At 39.1% G+C, this 15,995-nt stretch overlaps 1 long non-coding RNA gene across 1 annotated transcript in view; it reads right to left on the bottom strand.

Annotated features, from left to right (window-relative positions):
• Nucleotides 1-501: 501 nt before the first annotated feature.
• Nucleotides 502-15,995, bottom strand: part of LOC131494966 (uncharacterized) — a 38,018-nt gene continuing 22,524 nt past the window's right edge. The window contains exon 3 of the long non-coding RNA XR_009253687.1: nt 502-1,244. This is a non-coding gene — a long non-coding RNA (uncharacterized LOC131494966). The remainder of the gene's footprint in view (nt 1,245-15,995) is intronic.

Raw genomic sequence — 15,995 nt, 5'->3', positions numbered from 1 at the left:
ATGGTATCGTCCCCATTTTTTTCTATCCATTTTATACATGAGGATACTGAGCCTTGAAGAGATTAAGAACCTTACGTATGGTCGAACTGCTAAAAATGTAGGCTGCAAAGTCCCTCAGTCTAGCTCCAAAGTCTGTGCTCTGAGCCACTGAGCACAGTGGTTTATAAGACAATCTGCACTCATTTTTCTCACTTAACTATGTATTTCATGGATATTTTTCCAGGTTAATGAGCAACATAACTTTTCCATAGTATAGATATACCTCAGTGTATTTGGCTAGCCTCCTACCACCCTGTCACATACAATGCTGCAGTTAAGGTTTTTTAAAAACATGTGTTGTTATGCACTAGTGTATTGATTTCTATATTTGTTAGATCCCCAAAGATGGAGAGGTGGAGATGAGCCAATGGGTTTGGATATATTTAATTATAATAACTACTGCTAAATTATTTTGTTGCTATTATTGTCACATTTAAGAATTGTGATAAAATACACTTAACATAAAATTTTCTAGATCATTTTTATGAAAAGTTTGTAGCAGTTCAAACTCCCATCACCAATGAATGAGAAGGGGTTTTCCGCTTCCGCACTAGCACAGCGTGTTCCTGGTCTGTAAACTTTTATCAAGCTGGTAGTTGAATATGGATACTTCATTGTTGATTTAATTTGTATTTCCCAGACTTCTCGTGAGATTGAGCACCATATCATGTATTTGTTCTTTGCCAAGAAATATGAATTTTCAGTCAAAGGGCTCAGAACTTTGAGATAAAAAAAACAACCAAATTTCCATTTAGGGCTTTCCCCCCAAGGGGATATGGATGTGTGTGTATATGTTTAAAGTGGGAGCTTCCTTGGCCTCTGTTCTATGCCCCTGAAATAATTTATTCTGCTTATAAATTAGCCTCTAACAGTGGGGTGCTTTAATGATGAAATAAATTATCTTCTATGTGGATTTAGAAGCTGTCGAAAAAGTGGGAAATAAAAGCGATTTTGAGATACAAATGAATCACTGTGTGTGCCATTGAGTGTTGTCCTTTTGTCAAGTAAGATTCTGATCAGTGCATTTCCAGAACGCATTTCAGCATACTGTTGTAAAGAGCCTTTCAAAAATCAATTCAATGGTAGATGACTTTACATTTTGTAGATGTGAAAAGAGAAAGGATGATGGTCTCCGGGCCTCCTTGCAGGAGGGAGGTGGCCGCCGTCTGCTGGGATGGTATGGAAGCTATGATCCTTTTCTTATCCTTCATGAGGACGACAAGGAAAGAAGTCCTCTGTAAGTTAAATGAACTGAATTTTATATGAAGTTCTGGTTGACAAGCTAGAAGAGAGCTGGGCCAAACTACCCAGTCGTTCCCATTATTATATTATTACATTTAAAAATTGTGATAAAATACACATAACATAAAATTTGCTAGATTATTTATGACTGGGAAGAGAGGGAGCTTTGCTTCATAGCTACCACCTTCTCTGAGGTGCACCTTCTATGGGTCAGAGGTAAGTGTTTTGAGTAGGTGGATTTTTGCCATTGGGAACTCCTTACACTAAAGTGAAATTCTATCAACTCTCCGGTGAAGAATTTTGTTTGTGTGGAGAGACAGTGCCCTACCTGTGAACCACATTTTAAAATGCATTTTGAGGTTTGAGCTAATAATGTGAATGACATTCAGTGAGATTGCCAAATGCTGGTAATTTACTCTCATTTTCACATTAATGTGGGCACACCTGTGATGAATTGGAAACTAAATAAGCACATCAGTTTTAATTAGATATTTCAGAGGCTGGATCTAGTTAAACAGCAGTATTCATTCTTATCTATTAAATAGTGAAAGAGTTTAGCACATTCTTCAGAAAAAGTTTACACCCCCCACCCCACCATTTGTCCTTCTTTGTTTTGCAAATATTCTTTGCAGATGGAGCCTTTTGAGTTCAAAAGTGCCTAGGGTGGTGCAAAGAGGGAGAGAGATGATTGCATTTAACTCTTAAAAGATAACCAGATTATCTAGTTCATTTGCAGTATGTTTTACACTAAGAAACATGAATTTGGGAATCTTTCAAAAGACAAATGGAAGACTGTGGTTGCCTGGAGGATGCCAACAGGGGACTAAGAGTTCTGTGTTCCTCAAACACCCATCCTGCAAATCGGGATCTAAAAATACCACTAGGGTATGGCTAATAGATGCTGAATGACCTTCTATCAGAGAAAGGAGCCATTTTTCAAAATTCAAGACAAGATATTACAGTCCTAACGAAGGCAAAATGTTCTCTGATGCATAAGGGTCTAAGACCTAATGAAAGAAACTAGTATAGATGTGCAGGTAACTTTGATTAATATTTGTGAAGGATGAGGATTAATAGTAGACAATGAGGCTTAAAAATCAGTAGCCCTGAAAAAATTATTTATAGGTGCAATTTTTGCATTGGGTTTAACATCATTCTCTAGTGTCATTTCCCTAAGTGTTTCTACCTGGTTAGACTGAACTCTGCCAGGGTGAGGTTGTGTCTGTCTTACTATGTCTATATCCCCAGTGCTTAGAACAGAGGCTGTTCTATGTTAGGTGCTTAATAAACATTTGTATCCCTCTCTGTATTGCTAATCCCTTGTTCTAAAATGTTCTCTCCCTGCAGATTTCAGTCATTGCCTGTGTCCTGGCTATCCTTTCACCAAAAAGAATTGTGGCAGTATTTACATGTCATTTTTCCTTTGTTTTTCTTCAGAGGGGAGTATCAAACAGTTGGCTCCAGATATACCTTAATGAGTTTTTTAAAAAATTAAATTCTGGATGCACATGAAAGAAGAAAGAATTCAAAAGGAGTCTATTTGTGTTCAGAAAATCACAGGTGCTTAGAATAGTTTTATTATAGTATTAATTATAGTATCAAAAAAAAAGAAAAGAAGAAAGAAAATTCTAGGAGATAATAAATTGCAGTTAGGTAAATTATGGTGATTTCATACAGAAAACTTCTATTCAGACATTAAAACAATGTTGTAGAGTGAAATATAAGGATAAAATAATTCTAATATGTTAAGAAAAAAAGGAGGTAAAAAAGCATTAGAGCCTAATCACATTTTTAGAAGTATTCCTTCTTATAGAAAAAAGATGAAAGGATTTATATCAAACTTCTTTATAGTTTTCCAAATTTTAGACTATAAAGCATATTACTTTTATATTCAGAAAATATGTTATAGAAGTATAAGATTTCTTTGAATAGAAATACCTTTTGCTGGATTTAAAATGTGATGTCATTTCTCAGGAAATTGAGTAGGTCTATGGGGAAGGGAAGGTAGTGCTTTTTTTTTTATTTTTTATTTTTTAGTGTTTATTTTTGAGAGAGAGACAGAGTGTGAGTGGGGGAAGTGCAGAGAGAGAGGGAAACACAGAATCCAAAGCAGAATCTGAGCTGTCATCACAGAGCCTGATGCGGGGCTTAAAGTCACGAACCACGAGATCATGACCCGAGTCAAAGTTGGACACCTAACCGACTGAGCTACTCAGGTGCCCTGTGGCAGATAGTGCTTTGGAGGTAGCAGAGATGAGCGTGTGGGGAAGGAAATCCTCTGTTTGTGGGTAGTGAAGTAGTTTGAGATCTGCTGTGCCAGTTTCCAGATCTCCCTGGAACATGGCCACAGCAGCTTACCTGAGAAAAAAATGTGCCTTCACAGTGTTCCTGTATGATTACCACAAAGAATTCACAAATGGAGACTGACAGAGGAAGTAGCATTTAACAGCTCTTCATACCTTGCTCCTATGTATGTTCTACATGGCTATATAAATACCTTTCTCCCTGAGCGAACGGGTTGGAAATTATTTTCAAATTTACTATCCCTATCTGCTTCATGAATGATCTTTTAAAAAAGAAAATCTGATTACATGTCTATTTAACTCCTTTAATGGATTCTTATTGCTTCATCTGCCTCATCCAGACTCCTTTCTATGATGCACATACATGATGTTGGAGAACTGTCTCCTGCCTTCCTCCCATGCCCATCGCCCATCACTTCCCCAAATATGTCCCACACTTTATCACACCAGACAGCTCACAGCTTTTATATGTACCACCCCTATTATTCAGGATGAACTTCCTTCTAGAAACCTCCTCTGAATCCCCTTCTCCATGTGGCTTCTTCCTCATCCCTGCCGTCATACATATCTTCACCACACAGCTTAGCACATGGCATTGCAGTTGCTTGACTTTCTTGCCTGTCACCTTGCTGTCAACTCCTGCAGGGCAGGGATTAGTACTTGACCATCTTTTATTTATATTTACCATAGGATTTTTGGCCACAGAGGTTGTTAAATAAATTTTTGTTAAATAACCACGTGAGTGAATGCCTGAGACGTTTTGATAGCATGTACATTCAGTTACTGTTGAATTCACCCCTAATCTTGCCTGAAGTTGTTTCCTAGCTGATGTCTTTGCAGCAGGCAGAGCCAAGTGCCCTCTCAGACGCACATTTGTCTAGTGAAGGAAGGTGTGGTTGGGAGAATTTGCATGCCCCAATTTCTAGAACCTTTGAATACTTGTTGTCTCACATGTCAGAAGGATCTTTGAGATGGAATTAAGGTTATGAACCTTAAAACAAAGAGATAATTCTAGAGTATCTGGATCTGGGTGTATCTAGTATAAGCACAAGTATCCTTTACTGAAGGATGTGGGAGGCAGAAGGGAGACAGATGCAATGGGAAAAACAGGCAGGAGAGATTTAAGTGGGAGATGGGTTGACCCACTCTTGTTGGCTTTGAAGATAGGGGAAGTGAACTATGATCCAAGGAATATAGGCAGCTTCTAGAACCTGGGAACAGACCTCAGCTGACAGCCGGAAAGAAAATGGGGACCTCAGACCTGCAAATGCAAGGAACTGGATTCTGCCAACAACCCAAATGAGTAGGAAATGGATTCTTTCAGGTAGAGCCTCCAGAAAGGGGCATAGTGCTGTTGACACCTTGATTTTATCCAGGTGAGATTGTTGGAATTCTGACTTACAGAACTATAAGATAATAACTTTGTGTTGTTCTAAGCGGTTAGGTTTGTAGTAATTTGATACAGTAGCAATTGAAAACTGGAATAGAGTTTAGAAATATTTTAGAATGTGTGATTACCTCATTATCTTCACTTATTCTTTTTATTTTTTAAAATGTTTATTTTTGAGAGAGAGCGAGAGAGAGAGAGAGAGAGAGAGAGCATGCAAGTGAGGGAAGGGCAGAGACAGGGAGACAGAGGATCTAAGCGGGCTCTGTGCTGGCAGCAGAGCTTGCTGCGGGGTTTGAACTCACAAACTGTGAGATGATGACCTGAGCTGAAGTCGGACACTTAACTGACTGAGCCACCTCAGGTGCCTCTTCACCTATTCTTAAGTAAAAGGAAATAAGAATAGAAGGAAGAGAACCCTTCATAGTTGATGAAAGAAAGGTGGGGGGATAACTTCCCTTTGTTAATATGTGTATATGAAATCAGTTTTGCCATTAATTTAGTTTTAAAATCTTTAGCTATTCATCCAAACTCCTTCCTTCTGTCCCTCTGCCTTTTCTTACCACTTGCATACATTCCCTCCCTCCATCTTTGCTTGTTTCCTCTTCTCCCTCGTCCAGTCTTACTCACATGCTCATTTTTCATTACTATTGGGCCATTTACCCAGATAACCTTTAAGTGTAACCAGTTAACACACTAACAGTCAGAACAGCAGATGAAAGGGGCACCTGGGTGGCTCACTTGGTTAAGCATCTAACTTCAGCTCAGGTCATGATCTCATGGTTCATGAGTTCGAGCCCCACATCAGGCTCTGTGTTGACAGCTCAGAGCCTGGAGCCTGCTTTGGATTCTGTGTCTCCCTTTCTCCCTGCCCCTCCCCTGCTGGCATTCTCTCTCTCTCTCTTTCTCTCAAAAGTAAATAAAAACATTAAGAAAAAAAAAAAAAGAACAGCAGATGAAACTTGTACTTTCCTCACTACCTAGAACTGCCTGTCATCTTTTCACAAAGCCCAATGGACATAAATTGGTATTTCTAAATACAAATTTTCTGGTTTTGTTGTTTTCCTGATCCCGTTTTTGGATTTTCATGACTTAATTTCACCAAGTATGTAAGTGACGCACAATCTCTCAGGAAGCCTCTGATAAATTGGATGAATTTTAAAGTGGCATTGCTTTGTTTCCCTTTTGACCTGTGTCACTTTGGAAGATGGCATTCTCTTTCTCACAGTTGTTTCCCCAAATGTTCCAAGATTGCTATTTGTGCTAAAACAGGCTGTAGTAGAAATAGCATTGGCCTAGATGGGAATTGGAAAAATCTAGGTTCTAGTTCCAGTTCTGACCAAAGCCATGTGACCTTGGAGAAACATCCATTCTTTTTATTTTATTGTATATTCATTGAACTCCAGCTATGTGCCAATATTGTGCTGGTCACAAGGGTTATAAAGATGAATTAGATGTAGTTTCTCTTTCTTCAAGGAGCTAATAGCATAGTGAGGGGGAGAGACAGACAGATAAACCCTTGCGACATTGTGTGATATGTGCCATATGGCAGCAGATACAGGTTACCATGAAGGTGTAGAAGAGGCAGTGATTCATTCACTTTCCTCAGGGGCAGAGAAATAACATGACCAGCATCATGAAAGATGAGTTGAATTTTGCCAGTTGGGGGCAGGAAAGAGAATTCTGGTCAAGGAGAACACATGCAATGTCACAGACACTGGCCCTGAACAGCCAATTACAAGCAAGTCGTTGATCTGTGGCTGTCTGTATGTTGTCCATGTGTCGGTCTAAATGTAAAGGGGCATTTGAAGGAGCAGAGGTGGGGTTGGGGGCATGAGACAAGATGAGATGCCAGGAAGGATGAAATCAAGTAAAATGAATTTTGAAGGCCTGACTTTTCTTATTATTAAATGTTATTAGCATGGGCCCTTCCAGAGGTAACATTATCTAGTTCAAATGTTGCTTATTTCCTATTGCAAATTATACTTTATAATTGCATGGTGCTAAAAAAAAATCCCATGCACAATCTTGTGACATAGGTTGCTATGGAACTGAGATTTGTATATGAGATGTATGGAAACTGGGACACAAAGACATTGTGTGTTTAAGGTCTTATACTCCTTGGATTCAGGCCAAGACAGTCATTTGATTTATTCTTTCAGAATGAGAAAACACTAAAACAAAACAAAACAAGCAACCAAAACTCCAGCCAATTAATATAGCCTCTTTTAAGGAACAAAATCTCCAAAACAGGGCTTATCAACCTCAGTATATATATGAATTATCACAGCGATCATATCAGAATGTACCTTCCAAATTCAGTTGGTGTGGGGTCCAAGCTTCTAACAAGCTCCCAGGTGATAGAAACTGCTGGGCTTTGAGACCGCACCTTGAGTAGCAAGGTGTACTGTCATAGACTATATGCCTAAAGTTCTTTCTTGTCTAGCAAGAAAGCGGGATGCAGGATTCAAATGTGAGAGATGGCTAATGTCCGGGAAAAGACAAGAGCCCCGAATAAGGGTCCTTACCCTGTTTTTATTAGGATCAGAAGGCTTACAAACATACTGGTGGACGTACACAAAGAGACAATAAATCTGTGGACATTAATTTATGGACGTGAGGGAAAGGGGGTCTTGAAGATATTCGGGGTTAGGGGTTTGGGCTAATATAAAACAAAATCTTGGCACAGGGCAGCCAGGTGGAAGTTGTTTACATCAGGCAAGAGGCACCACCTTTGTTTATCTTAGCTAGCCTAGGGGCTGAGACAGATAGAGCAAGTAACCTCAGGGTTAACAAGGCACCTTTTCTTTTGTTAATCAGTTCCACTCTGCGCAGCTTCACCTGCAGCTAGCTCAGTGGTCTGCAGTCCAATTTACCTGTTTACCTAACTTGGTCCTTCCCTCCTGTGAAAGCAGTTTTCTGCTACAGTACTAAATTGGGGGGTGCTTCTGCCCTGAATACCTAATCTTGTTTATTTCATATACCTATGTCCTTTATTGGGGGCTTTGCCCCACCCTCTCTATCCTGGGGCTTCTGCCCCACCTTCTCTATACTTATTTACCTAATCTTGCTTACCCAAACTTGGGTGTGAGCATCCTATAGCTTTGTAATTCTTCATGCCTTGTTAACCCATTGGTGTAAGCTCAGGAAATTTCTAAGCTTATTCCCCACAGTGCGCTGAACAATTTGGTAGCCACTTGTGGCTATTTAAGTTTAAGTGTATTAAAATTAAATAAAATTAAAAACTCAGTGCCTCAACCGCACTAAACACTTCTCAAGTGCTCAGAAGACACATGTGGCTAGTGGATTTCCCTTTGTGGAAAATTCTATTGGACAGTGCTGCTCTAGAGAATATTATGAACAACCATTTAATAATGAAAGTTTGCCCAGAGAACTCCTTATCAACAGTGACTATATTTAGAAATATTTAGAGTGATATTACCAAGATGGTGAAGTAGCTTCCATCCCTACTACAAAGATCAACAATTGGACAGCTATCCACAATCAAAAACAGCTCTGGGTGAGCTCGGGTGTCTACATAAGAAACTTCAGCAGGTGGTACCTGGGTGGCTCAGTCAGTTAAGTGTCCGACTCTTCATTTCAGCTCAGGTCAGATCTCATGGTTCATAGGTTTGAGCCCCACGTCATCTCTGCTCTGACAGCATAGGGCCTGCTTGGGATTCTCTCTTTCTGCCCCTGCCCCGCTTGTGCTCTCTCTCTCAAAATAAATAAATAAAATCATTTAAAAAAGAGAGAAACTTCCATAAGATAATGGAATAAAACACCTGAGAATAACTGCACAAAAAGAGAAGGAAGAACAGGTGTATTTTGCTGGCATCATCCCATTGACCAACTTAACACCAAGAGGGAACTTAACCAGCTAGAAAGCGTTCCCCTTGCCAGAAAAGGGAGAGTATGGTGAGCAACCAGCTTCCCCAGCCTTTTGGGGCATCACATAAAAGACCTGCTTTGGTTTTACCCCACCCAGAAACTGGCAAAGCCAAGACATATAGAGATGGCTAGGAACAAGGAAGATCAGGGGCTACCAGTCCGCCATGCAGTGGGAGTGACCATGGTTCCCCATGACTTGCTCTGAAGAGGATCCCAGCAGTTCCACCACTGAAGAAACCAGTGGCTCATAAGGCGCCACAGACCCCCACCAAATTTCGCAGGTTTTTGCCCCACATGTATTCTTCACCAATACCAGCTGCCTGATTCCTTCACCACTGCCTCATCCCTCTGGCCCCAACTGGAGTCTGAGATGCACACTGGCAGCCACCTCAGGCCTCTGTGGCTATGTGAGTGCAACATGCTGACTTCTGCCATGTGCATGCTTAAGGCTAGACTGTACACTTGCACGTTGCCAGCCTGACTTGCCATGGCCGTTCTTACCACGTACGTGCCTTTGGGGACACGTGCCACAGAAGTTTGTGGCAACAGCCAAGGCCCCCATAGTTGCTTGTAGGCCAAAATTTGGCCCTATCTCCAGTTACTGGCCTGTACTACTGGGCTCACCTTTAGCTAGCCCTCCCAGCTGTGCACCTGTATGCCCCTGGCCCACCCCTGTCACTGGACTTCAGTGCTGTGTACATGCTAGTGGGGAGATCACAGGAGTGCCTGTCAACAGCCAGGGTCCCATAGCAGCTTGTGAGCCCAGATCCAACTCCGTGTCCTGTCACTGGCCTGAATTAATGGGCTCACCTGAGCTAGCCTCTTCAGCTATGCCCCCATACCCTGCTGGTCCAACTCCTGTCACTGGCCTCCAGTGCTGGGCACATGTCCAGGGTGAGACTTTGCAGCCACAGGAGTGCACACTTACCGCCAGGGCCCCTGCAGCTGCCAGGGTGCCTGAAGTTGGCCCTGGCCCTTGCTGCTGACCTTAACTCCCACCACTGTGTGCATGTCTGCATCCAGCTCCTGCCACTACACAGGCACCTGCAGCTGGTCTTTGTAGTTAAGTGTGTGCACATCACTGGCTCTGGCCACCACTGCTGCCTACCCTTGTGCTATCCAGTGGATCTGGAGGTGCCACTGAAAACCCCAAAAGTCCTTAAGCCACTGCCACCTCCCGTAGGGCTTGCCAAAGTCCACATAGTTGTCAATGTTGTGGGCCCCAGTGTCCTGAGCCAATGAAGAATCACATGACTCTGCACCTGGAGATGCCACAAATCCCTGCATTTGGTGCTCTACCACTAGACCCAGGATAACAGCATGCTCCAGCATGCCCCCACCTACAGGTGAACATATTTCCTTACCAAAATTAGTCCATAAAATCTCGAAGAGGTGACTGCTTCCTCAAATGTGTAGACACCTACACAAATCTACAGGAATAATACGGAATCAGGAAAACATGACACTACCAAAGGAACATAGTGAACTTCAAGTAACTAATCCAAAGAAATGGCATGAATGGTCTGACAAAGAATTAAAAATAATTGTTCTAAAGGTGCTCAGAGAGATAGTCTTGTAGCACAGGTAAACAATTTAATGAAATCAGGAAAACAATACAAGAACAAAGTGAGAAGTTTAATCAAGAGAAAGAGAACATAAAAAAAAAGACCTAAAAAAAAAAAGGCCTAAACTGAAATTTTGGAGCTCAAGAATACAATGACTGAATGAAAGATTTCAGTAGAGAGTTTTATTATCAGACTAGACCAAACAGAAGAAGAAGTAGTGAGCTTGAAAACAGATCATTTAAAATTATCCAGTCAGAGGGGTGCCTGGGTGGCTCAGTCGATTGAGTGTCCAACTTTGGCTCAGGTTGTGATCTCACAGTTGGTGAGCTAAAGCCCCGCGTTGGGCTTTGTGCAGACAGTGCAGAGCCTGGAGCTCGCTTTGGGTTCTGTCTTCCTCTCTCTCTGCCCCTTCCCTTCTCATGATCTCTCTCTCTCAAAAACAAATAAACATTAAAAAGATAAAATCCAGTCAGAGGAGCAAAAAGAAAAAGAATAAAAACAAATGAAGAAAGCCTATGGGAGTTGTGAGACACCATTAAAAGAAACAATCTATACATTGTTGGAGTCCCAGAAAGAGGACAGAGGAAGAAAGGGCCAGAGAGCTTGCTTAAAGAAATAATGGTGGAGGGGTCCCTGGGTGGGTGGGCGCTCAGTCAATTGGGCATCCAACTGCCAGAGTGGAGCCTGCTTGGGATTCTCTCCTCTCTTTGTGCCCCTCCCCTGCTCTCTCTCTCAAAATAAATAAAAACTAAAAAAAAAAAAAAAGGCTGAGAACTCCCCAAACCTGGAAAGAACAACCAAGTTCATGAAACTAGTAGGTCATTCTGTAATTTCAATGTTCTTCAAGAGACTTCATAGTGAAACTGTTGAAATTCAAAGAGAATTTTAAAAGCAGCAAGAGAAAAACATTTCTCTTATACAAGGGAACCTCCATAAGGCTATCAACAGATTTCTCAGCACAAATTTTGCAGATTAAGAGAGAGTGGATGATATAGTCAAAGTGCTGAAAGAAAAAAAAAATGCCATCCAGAATATTTTACTCAGTACAGCTGTCCTTCAGAAATAAAGGCAAGATAAAGATTTTCCCAAAAATGAAAGCTGAAGGAAGTCGTGACCACTAAGCCTACCTTAAATGAAATGCTGACAGGAGCTCTTCAGGCCAAAGTGGAAAGACATTAACATAAAAATTATGAAAATGTACAATATACTGGTAAAAGTAAGGACATAGTCAGATTCAGAAAACTGTATCATTCATCTATAAGGTGCTGTTAAGCTCCAAAACACCAGATCTCTGAATATCCAAAAAGCTGTTCTATTTTATTGCGGTGATACTAACCTTCCATAATTCCCTTTCTTCTCTTTGGGACAGAAGTTCTTTTTCCATTATGAAAAGAAAAGGTATTACTCAAAACAGAAAAGCTCCTTCTTAAGCATATGTGTTTGCTATTTAGTTGGGTATACTTTGTTTTCTTTAGGACATATTGAAGAGTATTTATTTTATATTTAGCCCCATCAAGTTTCAGATAATAAGAAAATATTTCTGTTAGCTTAATTACTTGGTGCAGTGGGTCTCAACTTTGACTATACATCACAGGTATCTCAGGAGGCTTTAGAAAATCATGATCTTAGTCCCATACCATTGACAATTAAATCATAATCTCTGGAGTGGGACCTAGGGTTCAGTACTTTTAAAATTTCTTTTTGTTTATTTTATTTTATTTTATTTTATTTTATTTTATTTTATTTTATTATTTTTAGGTGATTACCCTTGACATTTTATCACGTATCAACTAAACTAAATTTACATTTTTAATCCTATCTAAAAACAATTGTAGAACTTTAGACAGTTCTTAAACTTGAGCATGCACGTAATTACCTGGGACTCTTGTTAAAGTGGCCTGAGAGTCTGAATTTCACACTAAGTTATAGGTGATGCTGATGCTGGTGATCAGCAGACCACAGTTTTAAATTTTTTTTTTTCAACGTTTTTTATTTATTTTTGGGACAGAGAGAGACAGAGCATGAACGGGGGAGGGGCAGAGAGAGGGAGACACAGAATTGGAAACAGGCTCCAGGCTCCGAGCCATCAGCCCAGAGCCCGACGCGGGGCTCGAACTCACAGACCGCGAGATCGTGACCTGGCTGAAGTCGGATGCTTAACCAACTGCGCCACCCAGGCGCCCCCAGACCACAGTTTTAACATCAAGCCTTTACAACAATTTAAATTTGATCATCCTCTCCAAATTAAATGTAATTGGTACCTAGAATTTTAGTTTTGCTCTTTTTCAGTCTTCTAACTTAGGAATATTCTTTTACATAAATATTTGTTTAGGTTTTCATATGTTTGTAATTTTATGTGTTATCATTCTTCTTTAATCTTAAAATATTCTTCTGAAATCATTTGCCTCTTTCAAAATACTTAAATTCTTGTGGTATAAATTTCTTGGTGGTAAACTCCCAGTTTTTCTTTGCCTTCTGAGTGTATTTATTTTATCTTAATTAAAGAATTTAACTGGGTAAACAATTCAAGGTTGATATTTGTTGTCAGCCTGGACTGAATGTTTGTGTCTCCCCCCACCCCCAAATTCATGTATTGTAGTCTTAGCCCCCAATATGAGATAGTATTAGGAGGTGGGGACTTTGGGAGATAATTAGGTTTAGCTGAGGCCATAAAGATGGAGCCCACATGATGGTATTAGTGCTCTTATAAGAAGAAGTACCAGAGCTTTCTCTTTGCCACGTGAGGACACAGCAAGAAGGCAGCATCTATAAGCAAGGAAAGGGATTCTCACCAGAACTCAACTATGCTGGCTCAACTATCTAATCTCAGATTTCCCAGCCTTTGTAATTGTAAGAAATAAAATGTCTGTTAATTAGAGCCACTCAATCTATGGTATTTTGTTGTAGCAGCTCAATCAGGCTAAGCTACTTTTTTCAACATCTTTTAAGATATTCTGTTTTTCACTGGCTTCTATTGTTACTGCTGAGAAATCTCTGTCGTTTGAATTTTCCTTTCTTTGTAGACAATATGTATTTTATCTCATGTTCCCTTAAAGATCTTTGGTGCTCTGTAGTTTCACTCTATAGATATGAATTTATTTTTATTTATTTTGCTTGAGATACTCTACACTTCCTGGATCGATGAATCCATATTCGCACTAGTTTTGGAAAACTTTCTAGCCATTATTTTTTCAAATATTGCCTTACCTTCTATTCTCCCATTATTTCCTCTTGTGTCTCTGATCAGTTATATCCTCATTTTACCCTTCATATTTCTTATCCTCCTAATATTTTATATTTTATTATCTCACTGTGCTACTTTATGGATATTTTTATCAGATTGCTCTTATTTTATGTATAGCAGTGCCTGATATATATATATATATATATATATATATATATATATATATATTGCATTATTTTTCAAATCTGCCTGTTCATTTGGATAGTTTCTTGTTATTTGCTCATATTCATTATTGTGCATTTTATTTTTTTTAAATATATTTTTAAACACCTATTTAATTTATTTTGAGAGAGAGAGAGAGAGAGAGAGAGAGAGCAGGAGAGGGCAGAGAGAGAAGGAGAGACAGAATCCCAAGCAGGCTTGGCTTCATGCTGTCAGCACAGAGCCCAACATGGGGTTGATCTCATGAACTGTGAGATCATGACCTGAGCCAAAATCAAGAGTCAGATGCTTAACTGACTAAGCCACCCAGGTGCCCCATGTGCATTTTATTTCTTTAAGCAGTTAAAAAATTATTTTCATATATGCTATCATATTCTATACCCTGTATCTGCAGTTTCTTGGATAGCCAATTCTGTTGTTTACAACTTCTTCTGACTTTTACATACAGTGGTTTGCATTCTTAAATGCTTGGTGATTTTTAAAAATTCATACACTCATTGCTTAATTTTAACCTGTATGAGTCATAGGCATCTAAATTAGAATAGTTCTCCTCCACAGAAGACTTTTTCTTTCAGCCTTTCTCCTTGGTCTTCACTAGCACAGGATCCCAGGCTTAGTTTTTCCATGTTGACATTGAACCACATCTTAGTATCCACAAAACGGTGGTGATATTAATATGTACACACAGGGGAAACCCTAACCCACTAGCTGACAGGTGATTATTTTGGGAGGAAGGAGAGAATAGTGTTCCTTGGAGTCTTCACATACTTCCTGCAAGAAAAGCAATGCAAAAAAATGGTGTCCTATCCAGAATATATTCTTTCTGCCAAAGGAGTATCTCTCAGAGCATCTAATATGCCATGATGCTAGAAGCAAAAATTTTAGGCTTTTTAAAAGAAATGTGTTTTTAAATAAAATATTTTTTTATTAAACAAGAAATTTATTATCTAACTTAAAAAGTCTGTAATAGTCTGCTCCAGAATGGTTCAGTAGTTCAACAATAACTTAAGGACTTCTGTATTTTAGCTTGACCATCTTCTTTATCAGGAATATATCTTTCATGCTGCTGGATGGCTGAACAAGTTCTATACATTCTGTATTCATGCAACAAAATCCTTACTGGTGTATTTCTATCTGGAATTATTTTCTGTTACCTTTTTAGTATATTTTTTGGTAACATGACTGCTGGTTGTTAATTGCATATTTCATTTTTTATGCAAAATATTATTTTACCTTTATTTTTAAAAAGATTTTTTTTAGTTGGTGTAAAATTTTAAGTTGATGGATTTTTCTTTCTGAACTTTAAGGATGTTCCATTATTCTTTGGATTTCATAGTTTCTGAATAAAAGTCAGTTATAAGCCATAGTGCTGCTCTTTTGCAGGTTCCTTGAATAATTTTCTGTTTTTAAGATGTTTCTGTTTATCTTGTTTTCCAGAGTTTGACTAGGATATGACTATCTGTAGTTTCTTTTGTATTAATCCTGCTTGAGGTTCATTGAGACTCTTGATGTCCTTGGAATATTCTCAGCAATTATTTCTGGCAATATTTCTTCTCCTTTTTCTCTCTTCTATTGTTTTAGGACTCTAACTGCATACATGTTAGAATTTTTGAGCATGCTTCTTGTATATTTACTATAATTTTCCCCTTTACTCTTTTTTTAACCTGAACTTCAATTGGAATATTTTATATTTTTCTGTCTTTGAGTGTACTAACCCTGCCTTCTGACATGTCCAGTCTGATGATGAACTTACCTACTGAGCTTTTAGTTACAGATATTGTATTTTCATCTCTTAGTTTTAAATAATTCTAACCTCTTTCAGTGTCAGATTGCATTTCTAAATCATGGCTATCTATTGAGAAAATGCATTTCCTCAATCTCTGTAAGGTCTGATTTAATGTTTATCATTATGATAATTCTAAAAAAATTAAATGTACAACTTTAACCTTTATATAGGACTTTAAGTTTTACACACTGCTCATATAATCCTGTATGTTTGAAATTCACTGTGTGAGGTATGTGGTAAAGTATCATTATCATTTTCATTATAATTATAAAGAAACTGAATTTCTAAATGGGAGAGCAAAGGCTCTGTATTTTCTAACTACAGATTCATTGCCTTAGTCTATTACATCATGCTGCTTCAAAGCACATGTCTTGTC

Source organism: Neofelis nebulosa, chromosome 14, assembly GCF_028018385.1.
Source record: "Neofelis nebulosa isolate mNeoNeb1 chromosome 14, mNeoNeb1.pri, whole genome shotgun sequence".
NCBI classification, from domain to species: Eukaryota; Metazoa; Chordata; class Mammalia; order Carnivora; family Felidae; genus Neofelis; species Neofelis nebulosa.
The sequence above is the reverse complement of the archived record's forward strand: the minus strand, read 5'-3'. Positions and strand labels throughout refer to the sequence as shown.